This window comes from Lithobates pipiens, unplaced genomic scaffold (genome assembly GCF_037356315.1).
Source record: "Lithobates pipiens isolate NorthernLeopardFrog02 unplaced genomic scaffold, aLitPip1_a1.2 Scaffold_19, whole genome shotgun sequence".
Classification (NCBI taxonomy): Eukaryota; Metazoa; Chordata; class Amphibia; order Anura; family Ranidae; genus Lithobates; species Lithobates pipiens.
The window spans coordinates 107,375,189-107,402,634 of record NW_027507764.1 but is presented as its reverse complement, the minus strand read 5'-3'; the positions used below and the strand labels follow the sequence as shown (position 1 = coordinate 107,402,634).

The 27,446-nt window shown below is 39.3% G+C and overlaps 1 protein-coding gene and 1 long non-coding RNA gene across 4 annotated transcripts in view; one reads left to right on the top strand and one right to left on the bottom strand.

Moving 5' to 3' along the window:
• The window catches only part of PTPRN2 (protein tyrosine phosphatase receptor type N2), a 1,275,947-nt gene that overhangs the window by 131,017 nt on the left and 1,117,484 nt on the right, over positions 1 to 27,446 (bottom strand). The gene's annotated exons all lie outside the window — the stretch shown is intronic.
• Positions 1 to 27,446, top strand: part of LOC143996209 (uncharacterized) — a 91,647-nt gene that overhangs the window by 27,729 nt on the left and 36,472 nt on the right. Inside the window, exons 3-4 of one of the 3 annotated variants that reach the window (XR_013277518.1) lie at positions 10,023 to 10,081; positions 13,176 to 13,949. This is a non-coding gene — a long non-coding RNA (uncharacterized LOC143996209). Of the gene's footprint in view, positions 1 to 10,022; positions 13,950 to 27,446 lie in introns of those variants that run through there. The other 2 variants (XR_013277517.1, XR_013277516.1) reach the window with 2 other exon arrangements.

Genomic DNA, 27,446 nt, shown 5'->3' with positions numbered 1-27,446 from the left:
CATCGTGTGTGGTCAAGTCCGTTCATTCAAAAGTTGGACGGACTGTCTGTCGGATTGTCTGACGAACTTAGTTGGGCAGACAATCCGCCCGTGTGTACGCGGCCTTAGAGTTTGTACTGTTGGGCATTCCAAGTGACAGAATTTTACTTGAAACAAGAGAGAACACAAATGCTGCAAAAGGAAAAGAAAGAGGAAAAGAGAAGAAGTCATGCTTCTCCAAATGGGTATTTATAGATAAGGAGGAAGATGTCAGTTTGATTAGTGTAGTATTTGATTTTGTATATTATGTATATGACATATCAATCAATACACATCCCCCCATCTATTTAGCAATGATACAGTTTCTTAAATGCTAATTTTAACAACTAATTTACAGGCCAGAGAGCATTAATGACTGATAATAACTGAACATGAATAAATCATGGATTTGATGGCACTGCTGGCCCTTCAATCAGGGACATTTACAGACAGAGCTAAACAGGATGTCAAATGTAGCCTTGGTTTATAAGCCATACAACAAACTTTTTCTTTCAAAGAAATGTCTTTTTTTTTTTTTTTTTTTTAAAGATACTTTCAAACAATATATTAGGAATTCCCAGACAGATAATACTTTTGATTGCATATTCAAAGACATTTACAGGCAACATGGCTATACATGACACTGACAGTAAGATTATCAACACACATTACATTTCGGATTATATATTATTTTAAAGCCACCAAAACCCACCCATGTGTGCATTTGCAACAACTGATGACTGTGCAATAAGATGGATTTTTTTTAACTACTTGACCACTGGGCACTTAAACACCCTTAATATCCAGACCAATTTTCAGCTTTCGGTGCTCTCACATTTTGAATGACAATTACTCAGTCATACAACACTTTACCCATATGAAATTTTTGTCCTTTTTTTCACACACATAGAGCTTTCTTTTGGTGGTATTTAATCACCGCTGGGTTTTTTATTTTTTGTGCTATAAAAGAAAAAAGACCGAAAAATTCTGTAAAAAAAATGAATTTTTCTTTGTTTCTGTTTAGCAGATTAGTAATTTTTCTTCATAAATTTTGGCCAAAATTGATACTACTACATATCTTTGGTAACAATAGGTACAAATTGGTGGATATTATTCGGTCTTTGTGAAAGTTATAGAGTCCACAAGCTATGGTGCCAATATCTGAAAATTGATCACACCTGAAGGACTGACGGCCTATTTCAATTCTTGAGACCCTAACATGCCAGAAAAGTACAAATACCCCCCAAATGACCCCTTTTTGGAAAGAAGACATTCCAAGGTATTTAGTAAGAGGCATGATGAGTTTTTTGAAGTTGACATTTTTTTTCCCCACAATTCTTTGCAAAATCAAGATTTTTTTTCCTTTATTTAATTTTTTTTTCACAAAATTGTCATATTACCAGGTTATTTCTCACACACAGCATATGCATACCACAAATTACACCCCAAAACACATTCTGCTATTACTCTTGAGTATGGCGATACCACATGTGTGAGACTTTTACACAGTGTGGCCACATGCAGAGGCCCAACATGCAGGAAGCACCATCAGGCGTTCTGGAGCACCCAGGCCAATTCTGACATTTCTCTCCTGGATGTAAAAATCATCATTTATTTGCTAGAAAATTACATAGAACCCCAAAACATTATATATGTTTTTTAGCAAAGACCCTGGAGAATACAATGGTGGTCGTTGCAACTTTTTATCTCGCACGGTATTTGCGCAGCAATCTTTTGAACGCTTTTTTTGGAAAAAAAACCCAGTTGTGCTTAAAAAAACAAACAAAAAAAAAACCAGTAAAGTTAGCCCAATGTTTTTGCATAATGTGAAAGATGAAGTTACACTGAGTAAATAGATACCTGACATGTCACTCTTCAAAATTGCACACGCTGGTGGAATGGTGGCAAACGTCGCTACTTAAAAATCCCCATAAGCGACTGGTTACATGTTTTGAGTTACAGAGGAGGTCTAGGGCTAGAATTATTGCTCTTGCTCTAATGTTCGCAGCGATACCTCACATGTGTGGTTTGAACACCGTTTTCATATGTGGGCGGGACTTATGTATGTGTTCGCTTCTGCATGCGAGCACATGGGGACAGGGGCAGAGTATCACCGGGTATGGCTGGGTATTGCAGAGTATCACCGGCTATGGCTGGGTATTGCAGAGTATCACCGAGTATGGCTGGGTATTGCAGGGCATCACCGAGTATGGCTGGGTATTGCAGGATATCACCGACTATGGCTGGGTATTGCAGGGTATCACCGAGTATGGCTGGGTATTGCAGGGTATCACCGAGTATGGCTGGGTATTGCAGAGTATGGCTGGGTATTGCAGGGTATCTCCGAGTATGGCTGGGTATGGCAATTTATGGCAGAGTATTGGCAGGGTATTGCAGGCTATTGCAGAGTATTGCAGATTATTGCTGGGTATTGCAGGGTATTTCTGGGTATTGCAGAGTATTTCTGGGTATTGCAGAGTATTGGCAGGGCATTGCAGAGTATTGCAGGGTATTGCAGAGTATTGGCAGGGAATTGAGGGGTTAATTTACGGTAAGCAGCGATGTGGGCACTGCAGATACAGCCCACAGCGCTGCTGACACTGATCTCTTCCCCCTCCGCTGTACCGCCGGTTTATTTACAAGTGATCGCTCCGTCATTTGACGGAGCGATCACGTGGTAAACGGCCGTGATGAGCGGGTTGTTAAGTGGTTAAATAATGTTGATGCTCACTAACATCCCCTTGGTATACCCTGCAGGGCTTTTTTTCTCAGAGAATAGGTGCAGGAACTCAAACATGCCCACCACACACACATACCTGCCAAATGGCATCAAATAGTAGTTCTTCCCTCTCCACCATCTGTCATATGTCTTACCTTTGTTGTAATATTAAGCTGAAACACCTATATGGCTGTAGTACCTCCCAGCATACTATACTATACTACAGTCACTTGCAAGGGAGATCATGCAGTAGGAGCATCAACAACTAGTCGCCAGGGAAAAAATGGAGACCACAGAGGGTGTAGCCTACCACGCACCCTCTACTGCCCATGACTGCACTGAACCCTGGGCACCTGTTCTGTAGCTCCCTTGTCCCTGCCCGGCACTCAGTGGGATCTGCGTAGGAGATATGACCTGTGGGACCTACTAGGAGATAAGCTATCACTTGTAAATGCAGAAGCTGGACTTCAGTGTTACCAAGTGATAATGGTGAGCAGAGAGCAGAAGATCTGAGCCAGAGGTGGTGGAACTGAGTTCCCCCTAGTTCCTGCTGAAAAAAAGCCCAGCCTGCATGACAAGATTGTCCCTCCTTGTCACATCATGCTGTCTATGGTCACATTATTGGTAACCTATAATAATTCAGGGTCAATTTTATTGTAAATGTTTTTATTGGTATTTTACTGATATTTTACACCTTTTTTTATTATCTACTTACACCCACAAAAACACACTCATTCTTTGCTTTACAAATAAATATTTAATATATGATAAATGATTTCCAGATCACTATGGGTTAGCAGAAGCGATAGTACAGTAGAAGAGTTCCCTGTTTCAGTCATCAGCATCTTTTGACTCATAAGTTAAGCTTGCGCTACTGAGCTCTGTAATCACCCTTTTGGAAACTTGCTAAATAGATGCTAGGAAAAAGGTCAAAAGAAGCATAATCTTCCACTTGCTAGCTGAATAAAAGAATACAAAATATTGTTGGGTAATATGTTTTCCTGACTAAAAAAAAATAAAATGCATTTTTAAAAAATCTATGTTATTGTCCTGACCCTAATAAGCAAAAACACAAAATATGCACACAACCAATACCCATTCTTTTTAATGTAAAGCCAAATCTATTTGAGATAACCTTATCTAGTTTGTATGAGCACACAAGTAAGCATGCACACAAACTTGGATATCTGGCAAAGTTAGTGACTATGGATGACAGCAGTCATGCATTTCTGCTCCTGCATTATAAATGGGATCCAGTGAAAGCCTACACTATCACCACCTGAGGCTTTACTGACAGCAAAGGGATCCGAGTTACTAAGATGGGAGGTAATACAAGCCAAAGAAAAATGTTATTGCAGGGATGTCAAAGTCTTCTGTTTGAACTGTTTCTGTTAATGCAAGCTGGGTTTGTTTTATGTGTGAGATTGCTTTCAAATACAACACAAGACCATTTCACAGAAAATACTCTTGACATAAATTTCTTAGACAAGCAAGGTTATTGTCAGATCATTTTAGTGTACGGCACGCACGGGAAAGTGACAGAAAAACATGGTAGATTTAAGATGCACATCAAGGCCACGTCAGCGCCCTCTCCTAAATCCTTCCCTTGCCTGAGATGAACTCTGGGTGTCACTGACTTCTGCACAAACAGATAAACCAACCTCGAGCAATCCTGATCACAGATGCAAACACACACATTACTCTTGGCACCCCAGGGTAGAATTATGTGGAATAAGAAACAGGACATTAAAAAAATATTCCACAGTTTATTCACGGGTAACTCCATCGCCTTGTGGCACTGGGGCCCTGTTTACAATCCTTTTGCGTGAGTTTGTTTAGTTGCAAATTGTGTGGGTGTGTCTGTAGGAGTGGACTAAGGCTTCATGTACACGGGACATTTTTACAACCTCTCCTAAATGATTTAACTTGACAGGCAGTAACCCACGTTTAAAACGTATGTTTTGCCACATTTACATGCCATGTTTAGCGGCGTTTCACTGCGTTTGCGTTTAGAACAGTTTAAAAATAAAAATAAAATAATTTTTTTAAATAGCCAAAAATGAAAAGTGCCTGTAAACGAAATGCAGCTAAAATCAAGTTACTGCGCTTGGCCGCATTTAGAAACATCCGGTGCTTGAAATGCCTCTAAACTCTAGCTTCTGAACCTGTATTTTTTGCATTCCAAAAAAAGCCTCTAAACTTGACTACCTAGAAACGAATGTAAACCACCCTGTGTACATGTACTGATAAGATAACATAGAGGAGAGTTCAGGAGCAGTTGAAAAACATGACCAACTGTTCCTAAACGTCCGTTTACCAGCAGCAGTGAACATGAGGCCTTAGACCAGCCTTTCTCAACCTTTTCAACACAGAGGAACCCTTGAAATAGTTCTCCAGTCTCGGGGAACCCCTGCTAAAAATTCTCATGATACATTAGTGTGGTGGTTATTGGGAAGATTTACATCCTTACAGATGGCTAAAAAGATCAATGGTGTCGGTGGGAAGTTATCTGAGAGAAATGGCCCAATGCTGAAGGAACCCCTAGCAACCTCTGGAGGAACCCTAGGGTTCCACGGAACCCTGGTTGAGAATCACTATCTTAGACTATAAGTGGCAGGATGCAAGAACTAATGTGAAAAATTCAACATATCTTGTAAACACCATCACTACAAAATGTAATACAATAAAAATAACCCAGCCCTTGTATAAAAACAAAAACAAAAATGAAGCCATTCCATTTCCATGATAGCCAAGCAACTATCACAAGTTCGTAAATGCAGTCCACATATTTAATTTCTTTTGGTTGGTTCTTTTCATTTTAAACAAGATTTCTAAATAAAGACAAGAAAACAGTTCTCGTTTCCCCAGTGGAAGAAGAGGTAATTTATATTCTAGTGCCTGACACCTTCTCACACTTTTGGCTGGATTTACTATGAACATAAGCTTGTTCCTTGGACCGCCAATCCCTAAGGATGAAGCAAGAATGCCTTTCCAGGATTTACATATGTGTATACTAAATGCATGTGTATTGTTGGCTCAGAGCCATGGATATGCAAATTCACTAAAGTCAAGCATCCATCCTCATGGTTGGAAAATCCTATTTCCAATTATATCCTCTCACTTCACAGGAAGAGGTGAGATTCAGAAGTGAATAAAATTATTTTGCCAATGTTACAGTGTCATTAGATTGTTGTATTTTTCCAATGAATGCATTTTTTGATGAATAAAAGTAGCATTATAATAAGGTAAAATTTAAATACAAGCATCTCACGTGTAATTTTTGATGCTCTCATGATATATTTATGATCATATGTATCGTAAAATAAGAAAAAACAGAGACCTCATTAATATTCATGTGGCACAATATGCCTCCAAACAAAGCACATAGGAACTTAGAATATAACATAATGTAACATAAATAGAATATCTACTTCACAGTTAATAATGTTCATTTTTAGACATGAATTTAATTAGCTTAGTGAACAGAATAGCGCTATGCTCATTTAGAATACCTAATAATATGCAAAATAAATTTAAGAAGAAAAATTTTTTTTTTTTTGCTTGCAGGTAATTGGATGAATGAAGTGAGCATAGCTTTACCTGATTCCAAACTAATGCTGGCCATACCTGGGTTGGGTTTCGAAAGAACATTCTTTCGAAAATCTTATCTAAGAATTTTTGTTAGCATTTCACATGGGCTGCAGCAACAGATGATTTTCGTGCGGTCATCGAATTTTAATAATCGGACATGTTGGATTTTTTTTTTTAAAACCTACGATTTTCTAATTAATGATGGGAGAATCCTGCGAGAAACGTAATCGAAAAAGAAATGTGCATGTGCAAGAAAAGAAAATTCCCGGTAAGAAAAGAAAATTCCCAGATATGAAATTCTTTTCTGTAGGAAATTGAGGTGAAATTAATGGTTTGGTTGGTCAAATTTCAAAATCAATGGTGGCACCATCGGATTACAAAACGCACACATTTTCTGATTTTCAAAAGAAAGTTCTTTCGAAATTCGACTCGTTTATGGCCAGCATAAGTGATCATTCAATTTGCAAAATAAAAATCCACCTCTCCTTCAGGAAAACAACCTCAATAAGCAAGTATCCACTCTTTCTGGGAAATAAGCAGCTTGTCTGTTTTTCTCTATTGGATGAACTAGATAGACTTGTGTGTTTTAATAACCCGACTTACTATTTATCTCTTTGCAAATGTTGATGATTGACAGCAAGATTTTTTTAAAGAATTGTAAAAAAGTTACCCTTGCTTGTGCACATGTTGTCTAATTATTGAAAGTGTGCAAGCAAGCACAGTTGCAATTGAGCAATGGATCAGGGATTCTGCAAATCGAATGATTGATAGCAAGACATTTTAAGAGTGATTATTTGATTTAAGTAAGCCATTATAACAATTTTATTTGAATATTGGATTTTTTGGTTAATTTCCAAAGCAATATTTTATGGTGCTTATTCGATTATTGACTGGAATAGAGTATATGTGGTAACACACACAAATAGATTTGAATGGGATACTGTATAATTTACCTTTTCTTTTTGCACTAAACTGTACAACACAGATATGAACCAGCCTCATTGGTAAGAATGAGATTTCTAGCTAGACGAGCATGAGGTTTTCAACATATTAAGTTAATGCTGAAATTCATAATTGCTACTGCCCTTAGTTTTTATCAAATGTTCCATCAATTCAACTAGTAAAGGCTGCCCTTGGGTCAGAACACCAACGGTCAAAAATAAGAAAAAAAAATTGAGATATGAACAACGGGTTTTAGAGATATGAACCAAGTTTTTTTTAACCATGCAACTTCTTTAAATAGAAATACCGCCCAAACTTTTTTTTTTTCAGTTTTCATTCTGAAGACTTTTTTTCACTTCCTGTTCAATAATAATGACAGGAAGTGAGTAGAACCTTACCCAGAGTGAAGGGAAATCCCACGTATGACAGCTGTCATTGATCCAGATGTCTCTGTTGGAAGCTACCGCCTCTACACTTGTGATGGTGGCAACTATAAAATATTACATTTTTTCTCACTGTCCATCCTGGTGAACCCTAAAAGTGAGGGTGGATCTTTCTAACAGTGAAACAAACATAAATAAAAAAACAGACAGAGATTCTAACCCCTACCTAATTTATCGACCTTGAAAAAAACATTTTGGCTGGAGTTGTACTTTAATGGTAGCCCCTGACTGCAATGTACTTCTAAGCATGCAGCTGTACAAAATGTTCAGCTGGAATATACATTTAGGGAGAAGTGCAGGCACTGATGTACAGGCACAAAGGAAGTAGTTCTTATATATATTTACATAGAGAAAAAAACAGTAGATTCAAACAATTGGGGCGGTAATTCGTAAACTACAATTGGCCAAAATCTGTTGGCAGCAGCATAACTGTAACAATACCAGCCAAGAACTACACAAGATTTCTCATCTGCTTAGGTCAACATATCTTTTGAGATTTTTTTTTTTTTACCTGTGTTGATTACTGAAACTGGAAAACTATTTTTTGACCAAGATTTATTCTCTTCTGTTAAAGTGGTTGTAAACAATCACCTTGTAAAACAACCCATTCAGTTTGAAATAGAAATGAAAGGCAAAATATTTGTGTATAGATTAAAAAATATATATTTTTTATTTTCTTATAAGTGATCTAATTCCCTCTGTTCCCTCTCTTCTCAGCTGCATAAGAGCTGAGGGGAGGAGAAGCAACAGTGCACTGAGCTATCCAGTGAAAGGCTGTGCAGGGGGTGTGTGTCAGGACAGGTCTGATCATTGGAGGAGAGCAGGCTAAGTTTCCAGCACGACTAGAGAACTGACCACGGTGTGTTCTCCTGCTAAGTGTGATCAGTTTTTAATAGGAAAGCAGAGGGACTGACAGGGACACCAGGGATTTAACACAAAGGAAGTAATAGAAAGAGAACAGGATACTTTTTCATACAAGTACATGGTACAGCAGGCACATGTCAAGAATATGAAATGTTGGGGTAACAACCGCTTTAAATGTCTAAATGGAATGAAAATATCCCAATGTCATGTAAAATCTCATCAACTAATACAAATGTTCCATATGCCCCATTTAAAAAGCAGTGGGGCAACATTACTGCAATGAAACTGCTGCTTTAAAAAAGTGTGTGTTATGCCTCTTATGCCGCGTACACACAATAAAATTGTCCGGCGGACTTGGTCCGGCAAACAATCCGCTGGACTTTATAATGAACGGACTTGGCCACACACGGACACTCCGAAAGTCCGGCAATTTCTAACGCGATGACATACAGCACGTACGACGGGACTAGAAAAAGGAAGTTCAATAGCCAGTAGCCAATAGCTTCCTTCTCGTACTTGCTTCAGAGCATGCGTCATTCTTAGTCCGCCGGACTAGCACACTGACAAATGGATTGTCCTCTGAAAGCCAAGTCCGGTGGACAAATTTTGAGTCAAAACTGCTTTCTAAGTCCGCCGGACTTTTACAATGAAAAAGTCCGCTGGAGCCCACACACGATCGAATTGTTTAGCATACTGTCGTCCGCAATTCGATCGTGTGTACAGGGCATTACACACAATCGGATTTTCCAACGGGAAATGTTGGATATGAGCTTGTTGTTGGAAAGTCCCACCGTGTGTATGCTCCATTGAATATTTGCTGTCAGACTTTACGCCAACAAATGTTTGCTAGCAGGTTCTCAAATTTTCCACCAACAAAACTTGTTGTCGGAAAGTCTGATCGTGTGTACACAAGTCCACCACACAAAAGTTCACGCATGCTTTGAATCAAGCAGAAGGAGCCACACTAGCTATTGAACTTCCTTTTACTTGGCTCATCGTACGTCTTGTACGCCACCACGTTTCCACATTTGTGTGATCGTGTGTATGCAAGACAAGTTTGAGCCAACAACCTTGGAACAAAAATCCACGGTTTTGTTGGCGGAAAGTCCGATCGTGTGTATGAGGCATTCATGTACATTGCATTCTAGTTGCTTCAGAACTTTGAAGCAAGTGAAGTGCAAAAAAGAATTGAAAAATAGGCAATGACGATGAGATCCTGATCAAGTGACCTGTCAAAGTCAACTGACCAGCCTCTCCTCCAATCATGGAGTTCTCTCTGTAGTGTTAAGTCTCCACATCATGGTCTACATTTTAACAATAGGATAGAAAATGTAGATAGAATAATACTGCAGTGTCCACAATGTTTTGCACAACAAATGTAATTTCCTAAAGCAATGACTTTCTTGTTACAATAGCTGGTTGCATACGTTTTCTATTTATTTCAGGAACAGCTTCTGGTATACTAAAGAAGCTACAATGAACTTCCATTGATCCATCAATAAAGGTAATACATTGCAATGTTTTCAGCAATGTACAATTATTTACAACTGTGTTGCATAAGTTGATCTAGTTGTAGTAGACAGGATTGCAGAAACAAAAATAGTAAGTGTTACAGTTACCTGTGCAAAAACTGTACATTGTTGTTTCTATGGGGTGTAAACAGGTAAACTCCAGTTTGCAGCTAACTACACACTGAAAACAAGAGTTTGGTTATTTGCAAAGAATTGTGAATGTATATTCACTGTGCTATATGGCAACACAGCATGAAGGACAATATCTTTTACAGCCTACAGCCTTGCTGGTTGTGATATTAGCCCACATTTATCTGATTATTGGCCTGCTTGTGATCATTATATAGATTTTCAAATCCTATCCTTCCTGAATCTTCCACCTACAATCTTAAAAATCAGGTTCTTCCACCCCAAGCTTAATGGCTACGTTCACCTTTTGGAACATGTTACATATTACACCCGTATATCAGAGTAACATGTTCTAAAGCACAGCGATGTCATTCAATCACATTAATCTGTGAAAGAATAGACTATAAGTCCCGTCCACTAATGGTCTGTAATTCTCAATGGAATTCTCCAGCTTTCTAATAGAAAGCCCATTTGGAGGTAAGGCAGAAAGCTGAAGGAAGGGTCTGGTGAACCTAGCCTTTAAAATAAATCTGTACTGAAAGAAACTGACTTGTAGTCAAAGTATGCAGCAAAGTCCAATTGAAGTCACAACTACTGATATCCATACTCATTTGAGGTAAGTGATTCAGAAGGTACTGAACCCCCGTAGTCAGCATGGTAGCCAGACAACTGGCATCTTCACATATATTGAAAGCTAAAATTGTAATTAGATTAAACCTCTATAACAGTTTATTTGCTGTCTGTGTCTCCACTGGGGAGATCCATGATTGCTGACCTCTCTCTGTTAACGTATATCTGGAATCACATTTTTTTTTGGTTTCTTGTGACAACTGTTGCCAGAACAGAAAGTGAGAGGAAACCCAAAATATTGCTCTTGTCAAAGGAACATGAGGTAATGGTACATTTTCCACTGTTCCAGTTACAACTGTCTAGGACAGGATTTAACCTTATTTTGGAAAAATGTCCTCTTACGTTTCTAGGGCAATAAGAAAGGACACTTGCCACAGTGGGGCATAAAAAAAACTTACAGGAGTCTCAACTATTTCATACTTTTTCCTAAGGAACAGTGGCGGCCGCTCCATTAAGGGCACAGGGGTGCCGCCCACTAATCCATGTGCCCAGCCCCTAATCTACATGCAGTGCACCGGATGCATGGATTTCAATGGGTTCTTTTTTTGTTAGAAGCAAATTAATATTCACTAATGTCTTTCTACTGTCTTCCTGCTTCTCCTCCCGGCCACTTAAGAAAGCAGGTCCTGAGACCCCATTGGCCCAGGAGTCTTAGAACCAACTTCCTGTTTGGTCAGGGAGGAGAAGCAATGGCCTCGGTGTTCCTTTAGAATCAGCGACCCGTCACCAGCTGGAGCGAGGAGCAGCGGGCAGAGGGGCAGCAGCAGCCACTTCTAAGGATCCAGCACCACCTTGATTTCGGAAGATAAGGCATGGATTGCCACCTTCTTGTCTGACCCGCCGAGGGGGTTGTTTGCTGCCCCCCCAAAACATTCAGCACCAGCCGCCACTGCTAAGGAATCATTCACCCTGGTGCACTGCAATAATATTAAACCCCAACATACCTTAGTCTTTTCACACCAGCCATACACATATATGTGATGGCTGGTTGAATAGTCTTTAATGCTGAGCAGCTGCACATATTTGTCAATAGGGAATAGTTTTTCTGTGCTGAAAGCGCACTCATCGTGTGCTCTCAGCACAGTAACTAGGTTGTCAAGAGCAGCTCCTGATGCATACTTGCAATTGGGAGCTTCCAATAATGTGACTTCTGTGACAGTCAATTACGGTGGTCACATGATCAGGAAGACTGCCTCTGCCTCCAAGTATTTAGATCCTCATAAAGGACCAGGGGGCAGTGGTGGCAAGAGTTTAAAATCGCATGTGTACTGCAAGGCACTACAGTGTAGCACAACCCACAATGTTCAGTGCATTGTATTGCCCTAGGATAAAATGCAGCCTGCCAATTTAGCAAGCATTATTGTGCTTTTAAGCCCATTCATTTGTAAATGGGCTGTTTAAAATGAGCAATGCAAGTCAACGCATGACATGTGCACATCAGTGCACAGCACTACAATGTAAATGGGCCCTTAACCTAAAAAAAAATGTGACTTTAGATACACTTTAAGAAGGAGAGGTCAGCAATGATAGAAGCCTCTGTAATTCCCTCAATACGGGTTCCTTTAGCTTTCTGCTGGTGTTTGGCAACTCAGCTGAAAAACAGATTTCAGGTTATTACAATAGCTGAACTGTAAAATGATTTCATGACTTTCAAAGGAATACATAAGGGAACTAAGGGGAGTTACAGATGTGCCTGGAGTTATTTAAAGTCAGTAGCATTGGTGAGAAACCAAAATAAGAGAGTTAACAGCCTGGCAACAGATTACTAATAGTGTGAAGCCTAAGACCGGAGCTGTGGTCACCCACTTAGAAGCAATATCCTCTCCATAATGCCATTTCTATGGCCTTGTACATTAGACAGAAGATGACAAATGTCAATGGACTTGCTCAGCATGCTGTTTATATAATGATGGAAATCTCACTTGGAGCACATTGTATATCCCCAGGCACGTACACTAACTGTATGGTGGAGCAGAAGAACATGTTCAGAAATGTCAAGGTCAGGGAAATGCAGGACTTGCTAGCCCCGTGTGAAATGGAATTCATATTAAAGTTCTTGTTTCAAATGTAAACCTATAAGCTCCAGCCCCACAACCAATTATTTACTTAACTGCTTGTTGTGTCTTCTAGACAGGGTGACCTACGCTCTATAATTACTTGTGATTTGAATTTGACAGTATTTTCTACATTTTTTTAATTGCCTTGGGTCGATTGACCAGAACCTTTTGTGAAACACTATTAAAGAGGGATTTCATAAACAAAGATAAAGTGAGTAGTGACATGGAAGAATTCCCTTGTCTCACAGTTTCCTGCTTTTTACCGTTCTAGAAGCTGCAGTCCCAGGATATGCCTAGAGTACGGCCTCGTACTACCGTTCATAATCTAGAATTAACATTCGTGAAGTGACAATTGATGAAATTTTAAAATCCTCGTCTTCTTTAATAGGATAATAATGAAGCTGCTTTGCATGTAGTTATGCCAAATGTATCTTAAAAGGCATTTGTTTTGTACTATCTGAAAATCGTGAATCAACACTCACCAAACTTCTACTAACATGAAATTAGCAGAAGGGGCCCAAAGGGTGGCGCTTGAGAAATTAACTTCCTCTTCCTCTTTATAGTCTCCTAATACATGTGTACAAGGCTTAAAACGAACAGATAAGTCCACACATCTCAACTATACAACAGCATAGCAATCTATGAGGATTGCTATACTCTCCTGGGGAGTATAAATAGCTATACTGTACAGTGGCAGTCCCACTATTGCTTACAAGGAAGCCCTGGAAAGCAGAAAAAAATATTATTATTAATATTATTATTGTTGTTGGTATTGTTGTTCAGAACATAAGACCCTTTTATGCTCAAAATTACAGCTCCCCCACTTTTCTGTCTTTCTCCTTTTTCATATCTACCTTTTCCCCTGTGTCTTTCTATTGTTGCCTGATTCTTACATTTGAATGGCTGCCTTTTATCTGTACATTAAAAAGCTTTTATGTGTATACAACTCACTCGTGTTGGCCATTTCTTTCAATCTAACCTGAGCAGCTTAAAGAGAAAGGCATACATTGCTTTTGCAGTATGCAGTGTATAGAGAAAGACAGAAGGGTTGATTTACTAAAACTGGAGAGTGCAAAATCTGGTGCAGCTGTGCAAAGAAAGCAATCATCTTCCATTTTTTTTTTTTTGTCAAAGCTTAATGGAACAAGCTGAAGTTAGACGCTGATTGGCTACCATGCACAGCTGCACCAGATTTTGCACTCCAGTTTTAGTAAATGAACCCCAATGAGTGGGGACATGAGAGAAAGAGCAACACACAATAAAAAGTAATTAGCTTTTAGCTTTGTATAATCTTGTATCTTGTGCCATTCTATATTTTTGCTCCTTGTACAAATCTGAAGTATTTTTTTCAGACCCATTCACACTTGATCAGGTTTTTATGAGTTGAAGCACTCTGCAATCTGCATTCAAAATGAATAGGCTGTAATGCGAATCAACACTTGGAAATTTAGATCCTGCTGCATTTTTTTTGCAGCACACCATAACTGGTATCATGATGCAGCGCTGTGCACTGCAACGCAGGTGCACTCTGAACATGCACTGAAGTGCCAATGACATTGCAACACACTAAAATGTACACAATGCAGTACTGCAACATAGTAGTGTGATGGGTCCTTACAGTTCACCCATGCTAGACTATGTACATTAAAGTGGTTCTAAAGGCAGAATTTTTCTTTTTATCTTAATGCATTCTATGCATTATAGGGGAGTTCCACCCAAAAGTGGAAGCACTGCTTGTTTGCACTCTCCCCCTCTGCTGCCACATCTGGCACCTTTTGGGGGGAGTCGAAACCTGTCAAAACCAGGTATCCGCTCCCACTTCTAGGTATGATTGCCGCAATCTTGTGCAGCGATCTACGCAATGTCTGGCCCCTCCTCCTTCCCCCTTCGTGCCTTTAGAAAGGGTGATGCAACTCACGCATGCGCAGTAGGCAACAGGCTGTGAAGCTGCAAGGCTTCACTTTCTGTTCCCTTAGTAAGGATGCCTACACCTGCACCCAGAGCTGATGGACGGGTCGGCTTCGGGTGCCTACATTGTGGGCTTTTTTTTTCACCCATGTTGGAACTCCGCTTTAAGATAAAAAGCCTTCTGTGTGCAGCAGCCTCCCTCATCCCTGCTTATACTTATCGGAGCCCCATCTCGATCCAAAGATGCTACTTAACAGCCTTGGCTGTCTGGGACTCTCCCTCTTGATTGGCTGAGACAGCAGTGGGCACCATTGGCTCCCACTGCTATCAATCAGTCTCAGTGAGCCATTGAGGAGAGGGGGCAGGGCCAAGCTGTGGTTTCATGTCTGAATGGACATAAAGAGCAGCGGCTTGGCTTGGGTGCCCCCATAGCAAGCTGCTTGCTGTGGGGCACTCGGCAGGAGCAAAGGGGCCAGGGGTGCCGGCGAGAGACCGGAGAAGAGGAGGATCGGGGCTGCTCTGTGCAAAACCACTGCAAAAAGCAGGTAAGTATAACATGTTTGTTATTTTTAAACAAAAATACTCTAATTTCACTTTAAAGTAGCTGCATATTTTTAACAAATATTTAAAAAGCTTTAACACATGTCCTTACTGACTTCTCTAGCTGCTTGTACTTTGAAGTAATGAATTCCTCAGGATTACAACAAAGACTCCAAATTGGGTTTTAGACATTTTTTAACAGTTTAGCAACCCCTCCTGCTTGTTTACATTACAAGGCTGGCAGAATTCTGTTGTAATAGGAAGTAATAGCAAAAGAGGTAAGATTTCAGTGCCTCAGTTGTAAACTTAGAAGATGAATTTCTCCACAGTGCCTATAGCCACACTGGGGAATTAAGGTTTGTTTCAAAGTGTTACTGTTTGTTCATAGTCTGAGGACAAGTTCATTTTAAGCGGATTTGTCATGTGTGTAATATGTTCACATAGAGGAGGCTGAGACATTGTAGAAACTGTCTTCATATTTTAGCTATGTTAAAAAGTGTGCCTGAATACTATTTGGATCTCCTTCTCAGAAGCAGGAAACGCCATAAAGCTGGAGTCACTACATGCTGCTCTGTTTTATTACACTTCAACGTCAAATCAGACATTGAAAGACATAGCAAATATGTGACCACTTTGGGCAATTAGGAAGAGCTGCTGCATAGTCTAGCACTCTTCTCATTGTAACAGTTCTCTATTAACAAACTGTCGCTATTTGGAAACCTAACTTTATAAAGATAACAGTATAAGCCAGAAAAAATAACGTAATGCAACATGCACTGCAGACAAACATACAAATCAAAGTGAAAATATTTCTGTATTCCTACTAAACATTGCCACTGACAATTTCTATCCACTTAGTTTGGACTATATCGAATTTGCTGGATCAATGTTGGGTACTCTTAAGACCAGTAAAAACCTGAAGTACATGATCACAAAATCAGATTTTACCTCATAATACCTTCCCTGCCAGAAAGCAATAAACTGCTGGAAATCAATAAAAACAGATTGCAATGTACTTTTAACAAAATACTACAAAGTGAACACAAAGTACACTTCAGAAAGTTCTTTTTATTTTATAATACTAAAATGCAATAAAAAGGGTCACAAAAATGAAATGAATACACTGATTTGATTTCAGGGTCATATCTGTCAATAATAGAGGGAAATGAGGATGTCATCTGCCACAAGATGTCACCATAATCTACTGAATGTTTTTTCTCTCCTCATGTCATAGCGAGTGGAAGCCATGATGGCAGGGGACACTGGTAACAGTTAAAATGTTACATTTCAGATGCACTGTACATTAGTGGCTGAGACGCTCTAAGGGTAGGTTATAATAATTATTTTTTAATAGAATGGAAGGTTCTTAGTAGAGGTGCACGGCCCATCATGACAAAGAAGTGCATATTTGTATTTATTTTTTTGGCACTTTGCAACGGAAAATGTCAGATTTCCAGCTCCTTACAACCTTTGGCAGAAGCCCTTGCATTACTCTAAATGCCTTCATTGCTTTCCTTTTGCCTGCTCACCTTTCCCACAGACAGTTAAATGGGGTTGGATCTTCAGATCCCTTAGGCCCCTTTCACACTGGGGCGGTGCTATTTTTAGTGCCGCTTTACCGTAATTTTAGCGGCCGAAAAAGGGTTAAAACCGCCCGTGGTATAGCTTTGATTTCAATGGGTAGGAGCGGTTAAGGAGCGGTAAATACACCGCTCCTTCACCGCTCCAAAGATGCGTCTAGCAGGACTTTTTTCACCGTCCTGCCAGCACACCGCTCCAGTGTGAAAGCCGGAGGGCTTTCACACTGGAGTGAAAGGGGCCGTTTTTTTCAGGCGCTACACAGGCGCTATTTTTAGCGCTGTAGCGCCTGAAAACCGCCTCGGTGTGAAAGAGGCCTTAGCATCATCATCAGTCATAGTTGGGGCCTGTCCTGGCAGGCTTCTTGTTCCATCAAGACTGCTACTCTTTCTCAGCTTGGAAGCAAGTCAAATGCAGGTCAACTGCAGGTCCAATGTACCCGTCAGAAAACTCTGTATGCTCTCAAAAATTTCTCAAACTGATCTTAAATGCCACCAGAGTGCACCTGAAATCTAGAGTAGATTTTTGGTGCAGTCTTCATCCAGGGCCATTCACTCACATGTGATCGCTGCATGAGTTAATATATGCAAGTGGCCATGATTAGTTGCGGAGGCCAGTAAAATTCCAACTAATCGCGGGAACCCCCGATTGGATTTTTGCATCTAATCAGAGTGCGGGTGCACTCACAGGTGTGAATACACCCTAAACGAACAAGCTAAAAAAAAGGAGCTGATTGATTGCCATGCACAGTTGCTCCAAATTTGGTCTGCTCCAGTTCTGATAAATTATCACCACTGTATTTTCTATTGACACAAGCCCAAAACCCATCGACACAGGCTGAACACAATGTGATATCATCAATGATCATCTTAGTCACAGGAGGTGCATTTGCTAACTGCTAATTGAGCATTCAGTACAAGTTCTCTGTAATTCACACTTGGTATACAGTTTGATATAGTCAGACACAAAGCTGCAATCATAGACTTCATACACAGGCAAAAAGGGTCATTGTGAAGGTCTGTATTAAATAGAGTCAGAATAAAGTAGAGAAATTAGAAGTAAGGTAAAAGCTAAGTTAGGTGCTAGTCCTGTGTAGAGTACAATAGCCCTGTGCAGAGAGGTATTTAGTTGCCACTATTCCAATTTATTTATTTTCCAATTTGTTGCTTAAAGCACCTAGTGGGCTTGTCTCTAATTTATTACACCAATGTAATGAACCCCTTCAAATTCAAATATGTCTGCTATGACTTTTTGACTGCTGTGGTGAGATTAGTAGTGTGGCAGTACTAGTCATACTGCAAATCTTAACGCGTTTGTTAACCTCCAAAAAAAAACAGATCCTGTTCCCCTAAAGTATTTTATACAGCACAGTCCTTGTGCTGTGTCATTTGGCCCCCTGTAACACCTAAAAAAACTGGCTGATCCTGCCTGGCTGTACCCTCCCCCCTGTAAGGTAAGTTACAATGGGGGCACACAAGCGAGCATGCTCCCAAGCTGCTCCGCTGCGTGTCCATTCAGACACAGAACCGCGGCTCAGCTCCGCCCTCTCTCTCCTCTTTGATTCACTGGCTGTGATTGACATAAGCAGGAGCCAATGGCTCCCACTGCTATTTCAGCCATTGAGGAGGGAGAGTCCCTGGAAAGCCGATGCTCTTGTGCACATCGCTGGATTGAGAGGGAGCTCAGGTATTAGGGGAGGCAGGGGGTGTCTGTTGCACACAGAAAGTTTTTACCTTCATGTAGAATGCATGGTAAAAACCCTTCAGCCTTTAGAACCACTTTAAGGCAGTTATAAAAAACAATGGATGCAGTTATGTGCCTATTACAACAATTATTACGTTAAATTGTATTCTAATTATTGTAAGCATATACATCTACCTTCCTATCAATCAGGGTTTATCAGCAATATAACCAATTGGCTGTTATTGTAGTGCACAGGGCTGTCAGTCTAACACTGTATACATGCTTACTAAGAGAAAAGCACAGGAATGGTCTCATCAGTGTGCTACTGCTCTTTTAATGTCCAATTAGCGGGCTGCAAATGTATTGTGGACTAAGCTGTCCTACTACTGAAATAGAATTCCAGGACCTAACTCTTCTATAAACCTGAGATGCCTAGATCACAAACCTATCTACAACAAAATTACAAATCCAACTGCTCACATATACGTAGTTGAAATAGTTCAGCTTTAATTGCCCACAGAAATCTTTAGCTGAAACTATTTAAAGCAAAATTGTGGTTTATGGATTCTTATGTTTAATGGTAATGTGATGGTGTAACAAAGTCACGTCCTACTTTCAGCTAAAATGTGTTTCTGTGCTGCCTATTATTGAGGAATAATATCCGGTTTATTTACAGTATATGTGGGTTAGGAATATAAAGATTCATCTGAAAGCAAACTCACTCCATAGATATCAGAGATATATTTTCAGAGGAGCGACAAAACCCCTCAAGGCCTGAAAACACGGTTCAAATACAGATTCTTTTTAGAGGGTCTTTAACCTCCCTGGAGGTATGATTATGTTGGATTTTAGGTGCTGAAAGCGGTACATTGTTTTGCATGGAAATTTGGCGTTTCATATTGTAGGCCTGTAATTCTTAGGAATAACTCACTTAAATCTGTCCAAACCAGAGTCTAGTAGACATCCCGGGTATGATAAAGTTTGAAAAACAAAATCATTAATTAATAAAATATAATAAATAACTATAAATACTTATACCAAATAATAATATAATAATAATACAAATTATTCAATAATGTAATCAAATCAAAAACACTGAAATTTGCTCAGTTTCAGAATTGTCGCTGTCATTACTTTTCAGTATTTGATGACGGATCTCCCCACAAATCGCTATCGCTCAATTCTGCGAGTGATTCTAATTTATTATCGCTGTTTTCTAGCTGGTCTAAAACCACTTTTGATGGTTTTGGTTGCTATGGACAATCTGCAGTTTCCAGGCAGAAAGAACAGTTTTTATAATATAAAACGACATGCAGGACACTGGACAGACCACTAGGGACAAAAGGGATGTGAAATAATTACATACAGTAATATAATCTGCACGATTACATTACACTGTATGTAATGTGTGTGTTTCACTTTTTGAATTTAGCGCTGTTCTCCGTCCCCGTGCTTTGCAGCACTCGCAGGGAACGGAGCTTGGCTCCATGATGGGTTGAGCAGAGGAGCTGCTCGCACTGCGGGGAGACATCACTGGATTCAGGGGATAAAGTAAGTAAGCATACTCATCTTGGATCCAGCGATGCGATCCCTAGTCTGGCTCAGGGTTACTGCTAATGGTTCTGAATTTTCACCCTGAGCCAGACTCGGGAATACCGCCGGAGGGGGGTTAAAGTCAAAGGATATCATTTTAAATAAATGGTCTATGTAAAAGTTAACATTCATGAACTGGATAGACTTTTGTCTTTTTTTCAACCAGGCTAACTATGTAATTGTGTAACTATGAATTAATATACAACTGAACTCCGGGATTAGCAAATATTGTCTAAATACAAGAACCATATGTATTCTTCCTATTATAAGGACCGGTCACTGCTGCATTCTATCCTTGGGCAGGGTGACTGGTCTTGTGTCTGCCCCCACTCCTATAGTTTTCTGTAGGTAGCCTGCAGTAGGTAGACCTGATGGGTCCTCCCATAGCTTCACTATTGGTACAGGTTATGTGCACCAAAGTGATATTATTTTTTACAAGGTATTAGCTGGGTTTTCAAAGGCATTTGGTGCACACAACGTGGATTTATATCCTTTCTGGCTATTCAATATCATTTAATGAAAGTTTACGAATCTGGAGTTTAGCTTTAAGAAATTATATACATGTTTTAGGGAATTGTGCACACAGAAAATTAAATAAAATGGAGATGAACATTGATGTGTTAATTTGCAAGATGTGACACAAAAATTACTGAATGATGTATGTTGACTCCATTGCTCTCAAGCATATTAGCACATGAAAATGTGTATGTCAGATAATTCCTATTATCTACAGATTTCTGTACTCACATTAAGGTCAAATTGTTAAATTGATAGTATATATATTTTATGAAAGGAAAATGATGATAATGGCTGGAAATGCAATCACTACATTCAGTCAGATTGTAAGATGCTTTGTAGTCATATATTTTTGTCAGTCCTAAGGATACATTAAAAAAAATAAAAAAATAAAATGAAAGGCCATGTCTTTACATCTTTTCTCTACATCTTTAGAATGGTCTCCAGAAAAATGCACCTTCCATAGGAATGAACAGTAAAACAGGTTAGCATTCAAAACTCATATATGAAAGATGAACCGCAGGAACATGTAAGGCAAAAAAGTGTAAAGTAAAGCCCAAACATATTCATTTTAGATAGGGATAGGTTAAAACCCCTGCCAGTTTTTTTTTTTTTTTCATTCTGTGTCCCAATGGGTACATTTTATTTTACTCCCTGCCCTGTAGACTCAACTGGAAGCTAGGGAAAATTTGTAAACAATGTTTTAACTGGAACATATGTCCCCACTGGAAGATTTCCCCTTCTTTCACACTCATATGACAACCTAAAATGTTGTTTCTTTGCTCACATTCTGTCATGGTAATGATCAACGGGACATATATAAAGGGTGAACCTCCCTAACAGGAACACAGACCGCAATAAAGACCCAATAGATGCTAATCCCTCGCCCTCCTATCCAAAACTAAAACATGTTTATTTGAAAAATCTTTTAGAATTAAAAAATGTATCAAAAAAACAGGAGGACTCATGGAATATACTGTAAATTGAGATCCAGAGTAATGGTAACACTGAAGTTGATCCAAGAGACCCATGCCTTGAAGAATTTACACAAGAAACCTCTGGATTCATACAATGCTCTGTACAGTGGGAGAGATGTGTTAAATAATGATTTTGAAAGTCCAGGAAAGGCGCCCCAGAGTTCTTCTGGCAAAGTATTATAGCCTTTGGAGTGTCGAACAGGGGAAGGCAGAGGAGGGTATTGGCAGAGTAAGTTGTAATTACGGGCTTCACCAGGCATAAGTAACGCTTTTCATTATTTGAGGGAACATATACGGTAGTCAGTGAGACAATAAAGTTCAATACTGTTGAATACAGGGGCATCTCCAGAATATGTGGATATAGTCTGCTGAGTCTTGAAAGCATCTCCAAAGTTTTTGGAGAGCAAGGTATGGGCTTTTAAAAATGTGGTTGGTGTCATATCTGAGGAGAATTTTACGCTATACTGTTCACTTTTTTTTAATGGAGAAAAGTTTTATGCTCTTGAAATTGCACTTAGGTCCTGTGGCCAGTTTTGAGAGGTATGAAGTGGTATGAAGTGGTATGGTTATTCTCTAAGACAATCAGGTTAAACCTGAATATGTGTCTTTATGGCAAGCATGTAGCGATAAAGCCTGTTAGTCCTAACATCTGCTGAGTTCTACCCAGAAAACTAGGGAGCACTAGGCACTCAGAAAGGCATTTGTAATGTGCTTTTAGGAATGGCACCAGCAGTGTCGGCCAGCATTTCACACTACAGCACCTGTCATGGAACACTTTTGAAAAAAGAATGTCAAAGGGTTCTCAGTTACTGTACCTTTATAACTCATTGCACTCCACCCTTTACAAGAGTCCAGTAATTACAGCTGCTGGTAATTAGATTTCCTTTTCCCTATTCCAGATTTTTGTCTTTTGAATTTATGATTGATTTAAAGCTCAATTTAGCTCTGCAGCCCTGCAGATTTATGCACTGGAATCAATTAGCCTAACATAATAAAACATGGCCAAGTCTCTGTGTGACGCTAACGCCTTGTCAGGGCCACCGGCCATCCAGCAAGTAGTAGCACTTTATTTAAATCACAGTGGGAAAGCTGCATTTCCTGCTGCTCAGATTATGTGCGAGATGTTAATGCAGGCTGTGGACAATATTGCAGGTGGACAAGACTCAACTGGGATAACAAGATATCACAAGGAAGCATGGTGCGCACAAACTTATAGCAACTAGTGGAAGTGTAACTACATCTTCTGTATTAATATATAAACACCTCCGATTTTAATAAAACTAGAATTTTCTAAAATAAAATTTAGAAAATCATTTTCTAGAGTTTTCTGAATTTTCTAAATTACCAACTATTTAATAATGTGTATAGACAAATGTATGCTGAAAAGAGCAATCATCCCATAGGAACCAACCAGATTTCTTTTTAGCGAAGTAAAACTATTGGGCAATGAATTGCACTGGTTTACTGTACACAATGTTCCCTTTTTTTCCCTTAAATCAGATTTAAAGGCAAGCAGATGAATTTGCAATTGAACTACTGCTAATAGACTGGTTCTGAGCTCAGATTTCTCTACTGCAGTTAAAGCAATATAGCATAGTCAACGGCTGGCCCAGCTTCTGATTGGATAGTGAAGGAGCAGAAATACACAAATAAGCTTAACCCTACAATAAGCAATACTCTAAGCTCCTTGTGCATTCTGCAATGTTCTATGACCTAACTAACATAGGCTGGCCATAGGTGGCTCCAATGTTGTCTGATTCCTGCTGAGGTGTGGGTGGCCCTGTAAGCAGCACCTGGTTCATGAAAAGTAAATTTTAAAAATGGATGAGTGTGTGGAATATACCTCTTTGTTCGTATGTCTGACATGCCTACCATGTTCTTACATTGCCGGGGGCTGTGTTTGATGTATTTTGGGGAAATTTCATTTTGGTGGTATGGCTATGAAGATACTGTTTTTACTATGGTATATGCTATTTTTGAGGTTGGGTGGGGATGGTACTGCACAGGGAGAGGGGGGTGGAGCTTTGTGGGTAAAAGAGGGGAGGTTTATTGCAGTGGGGTCCTGTGTAACCTATCAATGCTGTCTTTTTTTGTTTTATTTTTTACTCTTTTGTATTCTTTGTTGTTTTGTTTTTGTGTCTTGTTATGTACCTTTTTTATGCACTACCAAAAGTGGATGAGTGGGTAGGAAATTATCAGTGATTGCATACTATCAGGTGTAGTCAATGTTTAGCAGCACCTTCTTTGTATTTAGGCAGTTACAAGTACCATAGCTGCCTAAATACAATATCAGGCAGTGGAGATTCCTCCATCTGCTCTGTTAGCATGGATGGAGAAATCTATTGATCTGTATGTAGCTACCTTTACAATTTTGACTCTTATCCTCTATCCTTAAGGTAGAGGCAGAACAAAGTTTTATATCGTTCTACATTTCTTCTTTAAGTGAAAGTCATCGAATACTTTTTAAGTCAACGTATTGCAAAAAAAATTGATTTTCAACATTTCCAGCAAATAACTGCAGCGCAGATTATGCTCTAATTTAGCTATCACTGGAGGCAAGGCTGGCATTAAGAAGGGGAAAACAGTGCAATTGCCCAGGGACCCCAGTGTTCTTGGGGTCAACTGTGCAACAGCAGCTATGCCCGGCCACTGCCTCAGTTTGCAATGCCCACAGTCTTGCAGTGACCATGCATAGCTGTAAGCCTTGTACACACGGTCGGACATTCTGACAACCAAATCCATTGGATTTTGTCCGAAACTGTTGCATACACACAGTCGGACAAAGTTGTTGGAAAATCCGATTGTACATAACGTGATGACTTTATTTCATTACGACAGGACTATGTTCAGGCTAGTAGCCAATAGCTTTGGTCTAGGAATTTGATCTGAGCATGCGTGGCACTTTGTCCATCGGAGTAGGCTACACATGATCGGAGTATGTCCGATCGGAGCATTTTGTCGGAAAATTTTACGGACAAGTTGGAAAACTTGGTCCGTCGGAGTATCCGACAAACAGTCCGATGGAGACTACACACAGTCGGATTATCCAAAAAAACGGTCCGATAGGACACATTCCGTCGGAATCTCCGACCGTGTGTACAAGGGCTAATACTGCTCCGCCAATCAGGCCTTGGTGTTTGTGCAGACCTCATGGCTTCATTTGCAGCTCTGTCATTTGATTTGTTAGTCAGAGCTGCAAGGGAAGTCAGGAGGGCAACTTTCTTTGAAATTCTGTTGGGTCTGAAGTGGGGTAGCAGGAACTTAACCATGCCAGTGAACTTTTGATTTAAATATGTGCCTATGTATGTATACACTTTACCATTTTCATATATATATATATATATATATATATATATATATATATATATATATATATATATATATACACCACAGTACCATTAGCTTCTTTTGAAAATTGGAGGCCCCATTTTGTCTTTAGCCCTGATTGGAGGCAAAAACAGGAAACAAAGTTGGTATTTTTTACTTATGGGATTAGGGGACAACAAGGCAGATGTTTTGTTGGAAAGCATTGCTTCTTACAAGGGGACATCAGTTTCTATATTTTTTATGTTCTAATAATTTCTGAAAGATATTAAATCATGAATGTTATTAAAATCTCATTTACATAAACCAGATTATGAAAATGATGTTATTTTCCAATAGTGGCCCTTTAATGTCAGAATGAAACATTCCTTACCATGTGAAGGCAGTATGGTGTGAGGCTTGGAGGATTTTGCAAATGATCAGAATCCTATAGCAAAGTGATTATGGAAAGTGTAAGAGAAGGATTATGGAAAACAAGGTTAAAAGAACAGTTTTCCTTCAAGCTGCTGAGAGCTGATATCTGATTGGCTGACATGGTTTACTTTAGAATTTTTATCTTTTCTATTACATTAAGCATGTGTAGAATTTATTCCAAACTTTTTACTTCAGATAATGTTTTTACAGCTCCATTCCTTCTATGTCGTAAAATTAAAGAACATTCATCCCAGCATATACAATATGCATCTCTTACTGCAAACTGCACCTCCTTCTTTGCACTGTCCTCCATGAACTTACTGTTCTATGATCCAGTGCTTGAGTTGAATGATGCCCAGCATCCATCCCGTGTCCTGTAAACTTTAGACCATTATGCACACACCTCCTAGGGGCATGCCATCACGCCAGCCTAGGCTCAAAATATTTCTGAACATAACAGATGTCACACATTATGACTTAAGCACTGATATATCCAGGGCTAAGTACCATCCCCCTCCAACATTGAAGAAAAAGGACCCATAACGTCACATGGACAGCCATAAAACTGATCGGTTTAAGGTATGCATGATAGATGCGGGTGAGGCTCCATGAAGGGGGAGGGTTCTAAAATGTGGAGTTGAATAAATTACATTTAGTGTGCTAAAGTACTGTGGGGGTTATTTACAAAAGGCAAATCCACTTTGCACTACAAGTGCAAAAAAAAAAAAAAACAGAATTTTTACTTGCACATGATTGGATGATAAAATCAGCAGAGTTTCCCCTAATTTCAGAGCTTTACCTCAGATATACAGCGATCTACAGCGATTGCACATACAAGTGCATTTGTAGTGCAGAGTGGATTTCCCTTTAGTAAATCAACCCCTGTGTATCATAGACAAATGCCATTTTTAAAAACGAAAATAATGTTTTTATGTCTTTTTATCGCCGCTTTTATCTTTTGTTGCATCTCAGTTCTGCAGATCCCCTGCAGCCTCTTTGCAACAATTTTATATCTGGATAAATGCTGACATTTGTAAGGGTGAATTTACCAATGGTAACAACATTGACCATGTCTGCATAATGTGAGTGGCTACTAGTGGCCTTCACTCATGTGATAGGGTGGCAATGCAGGAGAACAAATGGGAGACATATTTAAATGGACCAGCCCTTAAAAAAACTCCATATACCTCCTTTATTTAAAATTTGTAGTTAAAATATTTCACTCATGATCTTACATACTCTTTATATCAGTGCAGAAAAGGCTGTAAAAAAAAATGTATAAAAAATAAGTAAAAGAAAACAATGTATAAAAGGGAAGCACATATCTGTGCCCTCCAAACCAGAATTCTAATTACAACGTACGACCATGGTGCACTGGTAGGGTAAACCTTTTGATACAAGCAAGCAAAAAGACTTCAGTAACAGTAACAATAAAATAATAAAATATACAGCCAACACAACAAATAGAGCCTCAACAGTTTGGCAGATAACAGATTAAGAAAAATACTCAAGATTTATCCAGACTGTAATGAACAGACAACAAAACAAGTAGGAACAATTAAATAGCCCACATAAAATAAATCCATTCTAAAGATCTGTGGCTCAGGGAATATTGTGTGCCAATTGTGGATTGCACTCTCAGAGTGGACAGGCTGCAATTATAGAGAAGACAGCTAAGATAAAAGCTCTGCTAAACTACAGAAGACACTAATGTCCCCAGTGTTCGCAAACTGCTGTAAGCATATCTTATAAATGTATAGGTTTGACATAACAAAATAAAAATACAAAATGGAAAAATACATCTAAAAGTTTCTCAACAAATCAAGAAATGTTCTCATCCACCATAAAAACAAAATTAATATTGAGGGTGAATTGCTTAACGTGAATCTGTCAGGATAGACATCTGAGAGATGCCATTGCTAACCTCTCCTTTTAAATATGTTAGATCAGGAAGAGGAGGCATTTTTAGAGAGAGTTATGCATATACCCGCGTTTGCCCACACAGGTAT